At 44.3% G+C, this 16,113-nt stretch overlaps 1 long non-coding RNA gene across 1 annotated transcript in view; it reads left to right on the top strand.

Annotated features, from left to right (window-relative positions):
• Positions 1-10,468, top strand: part of LOC142817984 (uncharacterized) — a 110,699-nt gene extending 100,231 nt beyond the window's left edge. Inside the window, exon 4 of the long non-coding RNA XR_012895460.1 lies at positions 10,290-10,468. This is a non-coding gene — a long non-coding RNA (uncharacterized LOC142817984). The remainder of the gene's footprint in view (positions 1-10,289) is intronic.
• The last annotated feature ends 5,645 nt before the right edge of the window (positions 10,469-16,113 follow it).

Raw genomic sequence — 16,113 nt, forward strand, 5'->3', positions numbered from 1 at the left:
ATATTACGTTACTCGAGTCACAATTAAGGCTTTCAGTTATGCAGAATTTGAAATCCGAGAAGTTCGCTTTGGATTCACGTGTTGTGAGCATCTGTGGGCATACCTTGCATCGAGATTTTCCGCAGGGATGGCACCCTGATTGAATTTTGGGGGTGTTTGTTTTTGCCCTGACAAGAATGTCCTTCAGATTTTTATCCCGGCGGTACACCACGTGAGGTGGCTTCGCGAAAATAGAAGTTAGTCGTTCGCTTTGCCTGATTATGTTGAAATGGCGGGAAAGTATGTTGTTGATTCGTGGCGCTGATGAGGAGTAAGTTAGTACAAGGTTCGTTTGGGAAGTCGTTTTAGGTACTTTGTTTGGTCCCTTAATTATATCATTCCTGTTCAGGTGTCGAGCACGTAGTATGGCATCGTCAATAATGTCTTCCGGATAATTTTGTTTCAATAAGGAATGCTTTAGGTGTTCCGCGTGTCTGTAAAATTCCCGCATATCGGTGCATATTCTTCGGTACCGGTAGGCCTGAGAATATGGAATACCCGTTTTGCAATGCTTTGGGTGGCTGCTGTTGAAATGTAGGTACATTTGACGGTCTGTAGGCTTTTTGTAAAGGTTTGTTGACAAGCGGTCATTTTCGACCGTGACAGTAACGTCCAAAAAGTTAATGCTAGTTTTGGAAATTTTGTGCGTGAATTTTATTGACGGGTGGCATTTGTTAAAATCCTCTATGAAGCGGAAAAGACTTCCCTCATCATGGTTCCATATCATAAAAATATCGTCTAAGTATCTTCTGTAGTAGAAAGGTTTCAAGGTGCGTCCCTCAATGAATGGGATTTCAAGTGAAGCCATAAAGGTGCTCGCGAAGTTTGGGGCCATTTTCGTGCCCATTGCAGTGCCACTGACCTGAAGGAAATGCTTGCCGTTGAACTCAAAATGGTTATAATTTAGTACAAGTTCAAGAAGTGTAAACAGTACCTCGCCACTTACACTAGTTGATGAGTCAGATTTTACATATTCAGAAACCATAGCCGCTATTCCGTCATGGTGGGGTATGTTGGTGTACAGTGAGCAGACGTCCATGGTCACCAGAAAACTGCCGCCTGGGATGTCGAGACTTGAAGTTTCGCAGATGAAGTGGTTTGTGTCCTTTAGGTAATAGGGAAAATTTGGGGGGATGTTTTTTATTAAGGAATTGATGAATTCTGATATATTTTCTGTTGATGTGCTGTTACTGGATACTATCGGACGTCCCGGATTACCTGCCTTGTGTATTTTGGGGAGTAAATAGAATCGACCGGGAACAGAGTGGGCCGGTAACATTGCTTTTAACATTTTGCCGGTAATTTTCTCGTCCCGGCGGAGATTGTTTAGGGTTACTTTTATCTCCCTTTCAAATTCGGGAGTCGGGTCCGTTGGAAGTTCTTTGTAGAATTTTGTGTCTGATAGCTGTCGTTCCCCTTCCTTTAAGTAGTCCGACGTATTTAGAATTACTATGCAGCCTCCTTTATCAGCCGGTTTGATAGTAATTCCAGTGTTTTTTCGTAGTTCATCGAGTGCCCTTCGTTCTGACTTTGATATGTTGTTTCGAAATGGCCGATTTTTTCCATACGCTCTGATGATATCTTTTTGAACTGCTGATATATACATATCGAGGTGTTTGTCCCTCTGCTCACCCGGACACCATGATCTGTCACCACCAATCACTCTATTCTCGTTCGTACAGTCCTTGCGATCATGAAAGTATTCACGGAGGCGGAGATTACGCGCAAAGTTATCGAGGTCTTGGTACAGTTCAAATTCATTGAATTTACCGGATGATGGACAAAAGGTCAAGCCTCTCGACAAAAGTTGAAGCTGAGCGGGTGTGAGTGTTGTGTTTGACAGATTGAGTACATTTTCCTCATAAGTTTTCGGCTGCTCTTGGCTATCACGTGGCACGGGAGTGTCAGCGTCATATTCGAGAGTAAGGATGTTTTGATTAGGATTGCACTGTGGTTCTGAGTTCCCATTTCTCTCCTCAAAGTTAGGTTGAGGTACGGGTGGTCCCTGGTGTTCTTGTACGGCCTCATTCCTATTTTCCTGTTGCAGAGCAGTGGAGCTACTGCAATCCCGCTTGAATTTTCTATCTTTTACTACTGAAATTTCGCCTCTCTTCTTTAGTTCATATCTTTCCAGTTCTCTTGCCTCATGCTCTCCGAGATTAGATACCAATTTCTGCGTGGCCTCTGTGACACTGTGTTCGGCGGCCTTACACTCACAATGGTCCGCAATGACCCGAGTCAGTTGCAAGGACGCTTCTAGTAATATTTTTTCCCACTTCCCCCTTTCTGCTTCACTTAGTGTAGACATTGAGGGGTTGCAGGCTAGGCGGAGACCCTTAGGTGCAATTTCGTGAGATAGATATTTGTTTAGTTGTTCTGCGTGTTTTTCGTATTGCATCCGCTTTTCAATGATTTTTCTAATCGATAGAAATGAGTGGGACCATGCGTGTTTAAGACTGCCCGTACCTTTTGTTTCCCCGTGTCATTTGGAAGCCGCCGCCTTGGTCTTCGCCGCATTCGTCCGCCTGGTGTTGTAAGGCCTCGCTGGTGGGAGTGGCGACGTCGTCACTGCTGGGACCCTGGATGGCTCTTTGTGTCCCTCGGCTCCCTGTTGTTGAGTGGGTTTGGCACTGGAGTTTGCCGTGCAAGCCGTTGCCGCCGATCTCTGACTCACTGGTGGGACCCGCTGGCTCGCTGGCCTCGCTGGTGGTAGTGGAGACATCGTCACTGCTGGTGCCCTGGATGGCTCTGTGTGTCGCTCGGCTTCTTGTTGTTGAGGGGGCTTGGCACTGGAGTTGTCCGTGCAAGCGATTGCCGCCGATCTCCATGCCGCCGACGTCCATCGCAGCTGCACCCTCGTGTGCTGTGCCAGTAGCGCGACCCCCTCGAAGCTTGCATGTAAGCCGTCAGCAGCCAGGAAGCGGCGCAGCGGGAGTGTTGAGAAACCATGTTCGACGTAATAGACGCCTGCTCCCAACAACCCGTAGTGGCAGAGACGGCGGGCCTCTCTGCTGAATCGCTGTACCTCCATATTAAACCGATTCATTGATCGCCAGTTCGAGTCCCGCCGTCGGCGATTGGGTGCGCGAGGTAGTGGCAGACTAAGATGCAGTGTCTTGATGTTCGGGCGCATCTGCCTCATTCGCTTCAATGCCTCCCTCAACGAATCCAGTGATCTTGAAGAGCTCGTCTTCAGGATGTCCGTGGTGCCCACATGCAGAAACAACGTGTCCACCCGGTGAGGTAGGTACTCAAGTAGCGCCGGGATGTCCGAAAACATAGCACCACCATAGGAGATGAAGCACGGCGTTGACGAGTCGTTCGGGCTGAAGTGCGTGTGGACGTACCGCATGATTGAGTCCCCGATGACGGCACACTTCGTAGGGTAATTTGGATATCTCCGCGACAAACGCTCCGTTGATGATGTACTGGCAGCCATGGTTCAGGTCAGTGGGAGTAATAATTCAATGGGCCAGTTAGTCTTCGTGAAGGTATGGGATATGGCACAACGGGAGCGTTGTCAACAAGGATAAATATATTTATTTCCCAACAGTTTCGGGAGGGGACCTCCCTTCATCAGGGGATGAGTTATACTGACATGAACTTCCTTGCTGCCGCGTCCCTCTCGCCTTGAAAGACGTTTGCGAGAGTGAGAGGGAACTGGAAGAAGGAAAAAAAGAGAGAAAAAAGACGAAAAAAGAAAGAAAAGAAAGAAAGTAAAAAAAGTAAAAAACAGGAAGAACCACTGTCAACGCTGAAAACGAAGCCAACTGTCCGTCTACATCCACCTACGGTTCATATCACGTGCTGTTCAGTTCTTGGCGTGTGTCGGGCCACCCAAGATTGTCGCCGCGGTGCCGGGAGGGTCCGGGACGGCGTGCCTAAAGAAAGGGGTTTCCCCGTAATTGGTCGTTTGGTCGTTCGGCGGGCGGCGGGCGGTGTGTGTAAAGGAAAGGTTTCTCGTTAATGGGTCGGTCGGCTATTTACCTTTAATCTTCGTCCGTTTCCCTTCAACGGTCATGAAGTGGTAGGCGAACGTAAACACTTTGTATGTGCATGTGAAAAAAAAAAAGAAGAGGACAGTGTACACGTACGAGTCAGTCAGAAAAAAGCATGGTCTCCAGCTATCAATCTTTGTCACCAATTTTCTCCTGGCTTACCTCTCGGAGGCAGTTGAGTTTTCCGGGGTCCTCATTGATACCGGCTACTAATGTACGAAATTTGAAAATAAAATATGCCTCACGCTGTTCGCGCTCGCGTCTGTTTGAAAAACCGGACTGCAAAAGAGTTACGCTAATATTTTTAAAACTGTGGTTTGGCAGGCGCAGATGTCTAGATAAAGGTAGCTTCGGCAGTGAAGTGGCGTGGTACCGGTGATTATTGAACCGCAGCCGAAATGGCGTGTCTGTTTAGCCGATATATTCTTGTCCGCAGATGTTGCAATGTAGCATGTATATTACGTTACTGGAGTCACAATTAAGGCTTTCAGTTATGCAGAATTTGAAATCCGAGAAGTTCGCTTTGGATTCACGTGTTGTGAGCATCTGTGGGCATACCTTGCATCGAGATTTTCCGCAGGGATGGCACCCTGATTGAATTTTGGGGGTGTTTGTTTTTGCCCTGACAAGAATGTCCTTCAGAGTTTTATCCCGGCGGTACACCACGTGAGGTGGCTTCGCGAAAATAGAAGTTAGTCGTTCGCTTTGCCTGATTATGTTGAAATGGCGGGAAAGTATGTTGTTGATTCGTGGCGCTGATGAGGAGTAAGTTAGTACAAGGTTCGTTTGGGAAGTCGTTTTAGGTACTTTGTTTGGTCCCTTAATTATATCATTCCTGTTCAGGTGTCGAGCACGTAGTATGGCATCGTCAATAATGTCTTCCGGATAATTTTGTTTCAATAAGGAATGCTTTAGGTGTTCCGCGTGTCTGTAAAATTCCCGCATATCGGTGCATATTCTTCGGTACCGGTAGGCCTGAGAATATGGAATACCCGTTTTGCAATGCTTTGGGTGGCTGCTGTTGAAATGTAGGTACATTTGACGGTCTGTAGGCTTTTTGTAAAGGTTTGTTGATAAGCGGTCATTTTCGACCGTGACAGTAACGTCCAAAAAGTTAATGCTAGTTTTGGAAATTTTGTGCGTGAATTTTATTGACGGGTGGCATTTGTTAAAATCCTCTATGAAGCGGAAAAGACTTCCCTCATCATGGTTCCATATCATAAAAATATCGTCTAAGTATCTTCTGTAGTAGAAAGGTTTCAAGGTGCGTCCCTCAATGAATGGGATTTCAAGTGAAGCCATAAAGGTGCTCGCGAAGTTTGGGGCCATTTTCGTGCCCATTGCAGTGCCACTGACCTGAAGGAAATGCTTGCCGTTGAACTCAAAATGGTTATAATTTAGTACAAGTTCAAGAAGTGTAAACAGTACCTCGCCACTTACACTAGTTGATGAGTCAGATTTTACATATTCAGAAACCATAACCGCTATATATATATATATATATATATATATATATATATATATATATATATATATATATATATATATATATATATATATATATATATATATATATATATATATATATATATATATATATAGCTTCTTAGCTGCGTATATGCGCTAGAAAACCTAAATACGCGCAAAAACGCGTATTGTTCTAGTTTTTTTTTTCTCGTTGATTTTGTCGCTCCACAGCCAGACGCCATAGCGTTCTGTCAAGGTATCTTCTGTTGTTTGCGAGCGAGCAGCCGTTACGGCAACAGATCCAGAACTGTACAGAATATTTCACGGCGCAGCATACATATGCCATTTATACACTGTTCTAACTAGTACGCGTATTCATGTTTGCAGCACTTACGTCGGCGCAAACAGCAGCAGCCTACGTACCACACAAAATATTTAGTGATCGGTTCAGTGGTGGTGAAGGTATAAATACCGGTCTTGTTCAAACGTAGTGCACCATAATCAAATTCTCAGTACGCGTGTACTTTGATGCGAACTGCCAGCGAATGTAGCACTGTTGCTCACGTTGTACCGAGCACCACCCGTGTCTGTCGGTTGTCTGTTTCTGGCATTCTGATGCGAGTCGCTGGAATTTTCTTGCTGGCATCAACTCTTTCCTGCTTATTCACGTTAGTAGTATGACATCAGAAGGCAACAATAACAACCAGCGTCCTGCAGTGGCACATTCCTAAACGCGAGATGTTTCAAGCGCACAGTAAGATACTGAGCGAGCGCTACCTTACCGGAGAAAAATTATACCGCAAATTTTTCTGTCAAGGGAGAAACAAGCGCTATTGTTTAAGGCGCAACTTTACTAGCCGACATGTATCGTCGCTAGAGTTCTTGTGTCTCGTACTGAATGTCGCTGCCCGCATTTTACTGAGCGCGTTGCTTCCTAACAATGCGACGCCACTCCCTTGAAGTACACTTTCTACACGTGTTGGTGGGTAGTTCGTGTTCTGCGTCAATCAGCGCCCTGCAATGAGGCTCGATGGCCGGTCAGAAACGCCATGATGTAACACTTGATGATTATTTCTCTAATTTTGACGCTGCTCTCTGTGTACACTCGAGCACTGACGAAAAAGCTACAGCAGCCGAAGAAATTGTTCCCAGCTGTAGTTCTGAACTGCCTGAATACTAGTGAGCCGAAAGAACCTATGAAAACCGATCAGAGCATGTACAATGTTCCGCCATAGATGCCGAGCATGCTGCATGTTGCATGTTTGGAACGCCAGTTTGTTCTTGCCCTGCTACACAAGCGTTTCCAAAAGGAAGGCAACTGACCGATGCGCAACATTTACATGTTTCATGTGCAGTGCAAGTGCACATTTTTTTCCTACTACAGATAAGGAATACTAATTGATGATGATAAGATGAAAAAGAAATATAAAAACGTATTTAATTGATTAGGAGATAGAAACGGTCCAATTGGACGCTTTGGACATGATCCTGCTGCTTTATAGTGAGTACCTTCTAAATATGCATTTTTGGAAATTATGATAAATCTTGCGATATTTGATAATTAGGCTGAAGAGAAAAAAATGTATGACTTATTCTAGATCACAGCCAACAACATTTATTAGATTTCGTCATCATAAAATATATTGGCGTAATTTAAACTCTGGGTATACCAGTATAGTTCAGGTTTATTTAGCATAGTTTTGGCGTAATGCATATTTATCTCGGCAAACTCCAGTTTATGCCTCTTCGTAGACAAACGAAACAATAATATTGTTAGGCCGTTTTCATATCTAGCATGCTTGAAGTGCATACTACGTCGCTACCACAAAATAAGTAGACGGCAGTTTGCAGAAATGTCTGCCTTCATTAGAGGTAATTAGAGTAGCACTCACTAAATATTTCTGCCTGTAATCTGCACACTGTAGGACTACCATCCACGGAAGCGGAACGTAACCGAGCAAAGGGGTAATGGGCGAGCTTATCAATGTGCGTGCCTCATCTACCGCGCGATCCCTTACCAAACAGACCGTTTCTATCCCGATATACTACTTCATAAAAAAAAGCCCCACCCACAGCCCGTTGTTGAAAGCTAATCCATCAAGCTCGCGTGGTTAGGCATGCGGCAGCGCTGTTCCATTGCGAAGTTATGCCTTGCTGCTTTCGAGACTGAAACAAAATTGAAAGATGTGGAGGATCTGTTCAGAATACAGCAGTGTGAAGCGTACAGCTTGCCTAATCGATGGTTCTATCTCTGAGAAATTACCGACTTCTTGATCATAAACCCCAGCCCTGCGCGGAAGGCGCAACACAGTCACAGCGAAAGCTAAAAGAGTGCCCTTTCAGAACCTTTTCAAAACACTCACTGGCTACCTGCTACAGGTACACTTGCTTGGTACTCACTACCGCATTGATAATATTTTTTGAGTAGCAGACCAGTATTCACTATGTTATTTTTCGTCATTCTTCTGATAAGCGTGGTATCCGCTAAACACTTGGAAAACATTTTGCGCCAATTGTTCAAGCAGTGGCTGACGAGGATGATGAATTATGGATAAAGTGGGTATGCCCCACAGTTAAAAGGGGAACAAGAACAAGCTTTTGTAATGGGTTTGATCATCGGAAGGCCCACTCGTTACGCTATTCGCATTGTGCGACGACTGGTTCATCTTTCGTTGTTTTAAAACGCTTTATAAGTCGTATTGACGTGATTGCTTTCGTGACATGAAGCCTGCCTAAGGCAAGTTTTCCAACATATCACAGAAACCGGCGTAGCTCAGTGGTAGAATACTGGACTGGCACCCAGCGGACCCAGGTTCTAGCCCCACTGTGTCATTGGAGCTAGTTTTCCCCTATTTAGTGCGATGTGATTACGGATACCGGTGGCGGCGAAGACGACGGCGGACAACTGTGAACGACCTGAGGTGTATCTCATGACAGCTTTCACTGTAAAAAGGTTCCATAAAACGTTTTCCGCGGTCTCTGCCTTGCCACAAGGAAAGAACTCTAAAATATATTTTGGTTGAAGCAGTGACTTGTCTGTGAATCAAGAGGCAACACCTCAACTCTCGCTAGTGTAAATCACCAGAAAGCGAGAAACGTGCTACAACAGTTTTAGTGCTCGAATGAACTTTTATTATGACACTCCTACGTTTGATTGCGGTAGCAATTATTCACACTTTAGGCTAGATTTTGTCACCAGTGTCATAAACGCCGTCATTCACCGTACTTGTATGCGTATATATATATATATATATATATATATATATATATATATATATATATATATATATATGAAAACGCAAGAACGAAAAAAAGATAATCTGGAAAAAAGACTCTGTTGCGTGGCACGAACGCCCGACCTCGCAAGTGTGAGGCGTGGCGTTAGCCACTGAGCCATGAAGGAGCCCCTTTTTCACCGTTCAAAGGCAAACTGTACCTACCATAGAGTTTCCTAAATATACATTTGAGGTAACTCTTGCGCTAGTGGCTACGGGAGCAGCAACGCACGGTGCTTCAGCGAGCATGGGAACGATGGGTAATGCACAGATTTGTCTTATCTTCGGGCTTCTGGTTTCGTGTGTGTTTGTGTGGTTTCGTGTGTGTTCGTGTGAGCTGTTTTCTCACGAAACACATATCAGCAAATGTTGAGTGTTTGTGCTTCACCACCTTAAACTTTTAGACTTAACATTTCAAATCGGGTGACGAAGTTCATAAGGGCTCGTTCTTTCCTTCGAAACAAAAACCGAAACACAGGAACAAATGAAGCCACAAGTGCGATTCGCCATCCGCATGTACATAGACTAGGCAATGTTGTGCACTACCCATCATTCCCGCGTTCGTTGAACGATCGCAGCGCTAGAGTCCCCTCTAGTTAACTTTAGGAAACTATGATATCTATCACTTACAGATGGCGATGGGCATCTCGGGGGAACTACTATCGTTTTTCAGCATTACCAGCGAAATGGCGCAATGAGCGCGCGTCGCCAGATCGTCACGACGCGGTAGAGCGCTCTCATGTCCCACAAATACTTTGCCCCGCGAAGAGAGGACACTCACGTGTGCGCTCTCTTATCTCCCAGTGGGGACAATCGCACGCCTTGGGCTTTCAGAACGATTCTGTTGTCGTTACCGGGCGCCTAATGGTCACTTCACTCATTGCACAGTCTTCATTTGGGAAAAGGGCGCACTTTTCAGACAGCAAAATAACAATTGACACGCTTATTCACGTTCATCCGTACCTGTGATTGCATTTCGTGCGTCATTTGTGCGTGAGAAACGCGGACCTGTTTCGATCTGCTTGCTATTCACGCGTCACCTTCCGATTTGTTGCTATCGCGTTCATTGCTTTGCCTTTGTGGCAAAGCTGTGACTTTTTTATCGTTTATTTTTGCCCTAGTGCGTACTTCTCTAAACCATTTCCCGTTAACTCTTCTGTCTAGCCTAAACGCTTTCCTCAGTATAGGGCAATGGGTTATACTCCCTTGCTTTCACATCTCCATTATTCATTTCCTCTACGAATTAACAGCTTTAGCCCGCTGTCACATTTCCGTAACTATACAGCGAAATACCGGCTAACGATGACTACCCAGTGATGCATTCGCAATAGATTACATGATGACAATTCATGCAAGCTTACTTCATTTCTATAGTTCGGAATTTTCTCGCTCGGAATTTTCTGTTATACTATCAATTGAAAACCACAATTATAAGTTCAATCTGCGTTTAGCCGTTAAGAATTTCAGTTAGGCAAGGAATGTCACGCTTACGGCTACATTTGAATTACAGATGAACAATGGCAAACACGTGAATGAATAAAAAGAAGAGTTCTGCCAGTCTTCCCGATCACCATGTTCAGTCACAGAGAGAGGAGAGAGGAGCAGGGCAGCAGACACTTCGAGCTTGCTATTCTACATCAGAAGAAGATGCCAATGAAAATAAGTATGTAATAAAAAATGTTGAGAAAAGCAGGTGAGCGAAAAAATGGCCAGAAGAAGTGTAATCTGGCATGATCATCACAATGCTCAAAGACGCATCATGATGGTCCATTGATCGAGAGGAGGATGAACTGCACAGGTAGAAGTACGAAATACTGCAAAAGAGGCATGAAAAAAAGTCTTAAAATATTTTTGGTGATCCAGGTAAGATAACGTGAAAGCGCACATTAGACCTCTCACGACTGCGAGTGGTCCTTTGGTGACCTTGATTATAAAACAGGATTCCTTGACTCAATCCGGGCTCCAAAATTTCTTTTCTCACAAATAGCACCACACTATGGTCAACAAAGACCCCTCATTTTTTATAGTTTCTTCGGGCTTACGTGAAGAGAATGTATTTGGTCTCGTATCGTTTCTCATAAACATCAACAACTTGCCCAATACCATATCATCCTGTATGCCCATATTCACTGGTGACAGCATTATATGTCGCCTAATGCACAGTTCCACCAACCACATGGCCCCTCAAGAATATTTTAACCTAAAAGTCGACTGCTGTCACACACGGCTAATGCGCTTGAACTCGCCGTAATGCAAAGAAATGTCTTTTAGTGGGTAGATTTCCAAATCCATCTTTTGTAACAGTATAAATAGCAGAGAATTATCTCAGGAATCTACTTGTAAATACCTAGACATCACTCGAAACCTTTCATGAACTACATATATATAGCGTAAGTGCCAGCGCTGCCAGATCTTTAGTGTACTTACGTCGTATCCTTATAGAATTTCGTCTTCCTTCATTTGCAAGCTTGCTTTACAAATATTCGCCTTTTCACAACTTGAGTTTTCCTCTACTATCTGGACTCCCGTCAAAAGTATTTCATTACTTCATGATACTCAATCCAGAACGAAGCTGTTTTTTTCTGCGCTCATAATCAAAGCTATCACTCAAGTGTGACACAAGCAAAGCTCTCTATGTTATCGCGCTATTAAGAGACCATCGTATACTGCACTTTTCTCATTATTCTATAAATATGTGCACCAGTTCAACCTTTATATATTAGGACACGCAACATCACCGCGCGCATCGCGACGAATAGACGCTATGATCTGAGTTTCACGGGACTTCATGGGACTTCATGGTTACAGTGATATCTTCAACTATTCGGCGCATGCGCTTGCCATACGCCAATGAAAGAGCCTACCTGATGCATGGTGATAGAAACTAACTCATTAAAACTTCCGCAGTCACTTAACGCGCATATCACCAGCATACCATCAACCACTTAACTTATTGAATGCAATAACTAGTGTTTTCAGGGGTCAACAGTTGATAGCGCAATTACATGTGCGATTACTTTCTTGTCATCATCTTCCCCTGTTTTCTTTTCTTCTTTTAATTATTTCATGGTATTCATCGCGTCACTTGTATTCATCTACGCATTTAGTAGGCACTATCGTATTTTTTGTCCCCTCTAATTCATTTTTTGATGTTACCTTTTGTGCCTGGTTCTTGTGTCAATCACCTTTTCTAGCGTTTTATTGACTATGTCCTTGTTTCATATGTTAAGTTCTTACATATCGTTTTGCATGCTTTATATGAACTGGTTTATACGTTCGGTGACTACTTTTTCTGCTGCGCCCCCGTTACTCAACGCCTATGTGGCCATTTAAGGCACTTTCAATTGAAAAAAAAAAGTAACACTAAATGTGTAAGGCTAATGTTTCAATATTCCCACCCAAAAGTGCTTCGAGATTGATGTTTCGAAAATCCCTCTTTGCCTAACTGCGCGTTGCGCGGCTCCTGGCTTTCACTGCGATGTTCTTCATTCTGAGTATTTATTGACACACCAATGGTTCAACCATGTGGGTTTTACTTGAGATACTCTATCGAGTAACAGAATAAAGCCTGGACTAACTATTTAAGCCATTATCTTTTTTCGGAGGAGTCACTCGGCATATGATCTCTTCACTTTTTGATGCATGAAATCTTGTATTCAGTTGATAATAAAAAAACAAAAAACCATCAAATAATTTTCAGGCTCAGCATTCACCTCCTCTTGCTTCTTTTCTCTATTTCTTTCTTTTTTTTTCACCGTATTTTTTAACCGCTGTTTGTGTTACACTGACCCCGGCACTGCTCTGAATCTATAGAAAATTCATCGTTGTTAAACGAATCAGTGCCCTAAGGAAGGTGTGTTTCATTCTATTAATTTTGTTTTAAAACAACTAGCCACACAATAATTGTTTATTGTTTTTAATGAACGTGACAGCACCTTAGTACAAAATGACTACACGTTACTGTGATTCATTTGGATGATACGTAAGGTTTAACATCCCAAAACCACCATATGACTATGAGAGACACCGTAGTAGAGAACTCTAGAAGTTCCGACCACATGGGTTTGTTTAACGTACACGAAAATGTGAGCACACGGTTCTGAGGCACTTTTGCCTTCATCGAAAATGCAGCCGCCGCAACCAGGATTTGATCCCGTGACCTGCTAGTCAGCAGCCGGGAACCTTAGCCACTAGACCACAGCTGCGGGAATACACTATTCTGTGAACCATTTGTGCTATGTAGATGTACTTACAGAAGAACTGACGTCATAACTAGTAGTTCAAGGCGTTGCGACATTATTTAAAAAGCTGCCTTATTCACACCGAATTCGTATCTTTTGTATGGGAGCAGGAATACTCGTGTGAAATTTGAAAAGCCGTCATAGGAAAGCAACAGTACCTATTCGTTTATACCTAACTTTGTGCACCATCCTGGGATTTGGGAAGAAAACAAGAACGTATTGCAAAGAATAGAATCAAGCATTTGTTTAATTTTTCTGAACCACGGAAGTACACACTGGAGAGACGCAAAGGCTCATAAAATTTTACGTTTGGTCCAAACAGACGCATTCTGGTTGGAGTTTGAGGTTTAACACGGGAACGAGTAAACGTTATTGTAAACAACGCTGACTGAAGTATGTATTCATTGAAGTCACGCCAACCGCTTTCAATTACAATACGACAAAGAGGCGCACACAGAAACCCAGAAATATAGAATATAAAGCGCCCACTCATCTATTACACATGACTCGTTCTAACGCTAAACTAGCCCTTGTGCGCTTAACGCTACAGTCTTTCATCCAGACGTAAGTTTCGCACTGCCGCGCTAAACAAGTTAGCGGTCGTCACTGTGTACAGGAGAGCGAGCGCACTTTTTGGAGTGTAGCTTCACCGCGCAGGTGAGTTCATGGCTTACGGGTTATGTGCGAACCGAACCAGAAAGAAGTGAGAAAGTAAAAGGGCGCCAACGCAGCGCGCTAACAGAGCGCTGTCCACCGCTGTGCGGATTGCCGGAAGCATCACCCATACCGCAGAATAAGAAGCGTGTTACGGCGACGGCTGTTGGGGAAAATGAGACGCTGATAACACTTCTGTTCCTTTTTTGTGTGTGGCACGATTAGGAAGGCCGTCTTCTCAAGGGCGCCATGGTTCGATGCAATTTGCCCAGTTGGGTCCGAGTTCGGCCATGCTTCTCCTTCTTGCACCACCAACATGCTGGCCCTTCTTCTTTCTGTCATTCGTTCTATTGTTTCGTAATCACCAGTGTGGCCACCAGCGGTGATAGCAGTAGCAGAGATAGCAGATCATCACGTCCTCGAGTGCGTGGTGCTGCCGGGAAACCGTTGCAAACATTAGCATCACATCGCTTAATTGAGTACGCTGGTGTTGTGTACAGGAAGAAGCGCCGCCTGGCGATAAACATGCCCCCAGTCTCGAAAAAAACGGAAAAGCACATCACTTCCGTAATCTCCTTGTGGGCATATAGTTTCCTTTTTTTATTGTCTGAGCCTCACTGAGCTTTTTGCTGCTGTGCTTCTTGATGCTTTGTTGAACAAGTCGAGCGGGTACAAGCCAGGAAAAAGTGAGTGAAGCGCTTTGAAGATCGAGTTATTACTGTTTGAATTGGAATTCCTGCCACAGGAAAGTTTGTGTGCACATCACGTTTGATCTTTGGCAGCTCAATAAACACGGCAGTCTATGCCCATCTTCCCGTTTGTGCTTCATCTTGTTCTCTGCACTCCTGCCTGTCATTTACGAACATCGAAACAACAACATGGGGTTAGGTGAACTTCAAAGCAAGATATGGTGCCCTTAAGCAAACAAAACTGACGTTGCCTCTGCATGATTAAAGTACACATATATTTGTTGTAAAGAACCCTTTTAGCCAAATTTTCTTTCCAATCATCGCAGTCATACGTCGTCTCGAGCGTATGCAATGAGACAAACCACCACAAACATTCACATCTGGTCCTGTACTTATTAACGCTGGCCCTGGCTTTTAATACATCATTTCCCTAGTTGTCATTGCACCCGTGGCTCTGTTGAATCCACAGTCACCTTCACTGGGATGCTGTCAACCCTATTCATATCGACTTTGTTCACCTTCCACTGACCATTAGATGTCGCTGTCAGAGTTCTTATTCCAATTACTTTAGCATAGCAGCTACACTCACTAGTAACAGTTAGAGAGCGTCTCAAGAACTTTATTGAACGGTTATGAGGAGTTTATGTCGTGGGAAGTCTACGAAGGACGCCCTCGCAGCCACTACCGTCGGCGACGCCCGAGTTGTTGCTCTAGTTTTTGGGCCCTCTGTGTAGTCCCTATAATGGTGACGGAGCGTGAAGCTCCCGAGGGCACTTTCAAACTGGATTCACTGGTGAGAGGTTCGTGAGCTAACGCGGGACATTGCGAGAGCTCGTGCAACTGGGCGTTGGCGAGTGATGCCTGAGTTGGAATGGCTTATTCGGTCCCGTCATGGGTACGATCTCATTTGTGGCATGCCAGAGACTACCGCCAGCGTGCGTGAGAGATTCGTGTGCGCTTTTTGCTTATAGAGCGATGCCCCGCTGTGGTGGTCTAGTGGCTAAGGTACTCGACTGCTGACCCGCAGGTCGCGGGTTCGATTCCCGGCTGTGGTGGCTGCATTTCCGATGGAAGCGGAAATGTTGTAGGCCCGTGTGCTCTGATTTAGGTGCACGTTAAAGAACCCCAGGTGGTAGAAATTTCCGGAGCCCTCCACTACGGCGTCTCTCATAATCATATGGTGGTTTTGGTACGTTAAACCCCACATATCTATCAATCTTATAGAGTGATGATATAATGAGAGGTGGGCCAGGTGGTCTTTAAATTGTATGTCTGTGTCTATTTGATTGTCGTGGCGGGTGACTTCTTGCCCTCTGTATGAGCCGTTTCGTTTAGGTTCGGTTGTTTTGAGCGAAAGCTTTAACCTATGTGGGCAACCAACTAAGCGATACAGTGCCGGTGTGTGCTTGCGCGTTTGTAAAATGTTGGCTGCGCATGCATATTCCTTTTCAGAGTATTTCTGCAAAATAATTTACTGTCACCACGGTTGTAATGTTCAGCTTCGGTCTGCAAAACACAAGCTATTTCAGTTTATACTAGAACCGTACAATCTCGCAGGAAAGTCGAATGATTCAGGTAGCTAATTGAGTCTCTCATCTCTAAAGACTAGCTTGTGTTGTCATGCGAATTGAAGTGAGATTTTTTAGTTCATTTATATGAACCTTCGTTTACATGTAATATCCGGAGGTATTAATTATAGATGCTCGGCTTAGTTTTTGACGAAGCCACGGTACGAACATGAGAGAAATAT

The sequence above is a fragment of the Rhipicephalus microplus genome, chromosome 5, assembly GCF_043290135.1.
Source record: "Rhipicephalus microplus isolate Deutch F79 chromosome 5, USDA_Rmic, whole genome shotgun sequence".
NCBI lineage: Eukaryota > Metazoa > Arthropoda > Arachnida > Ixodida > Ixodidae > Rhipicephalus > Rhipicephalus microplus.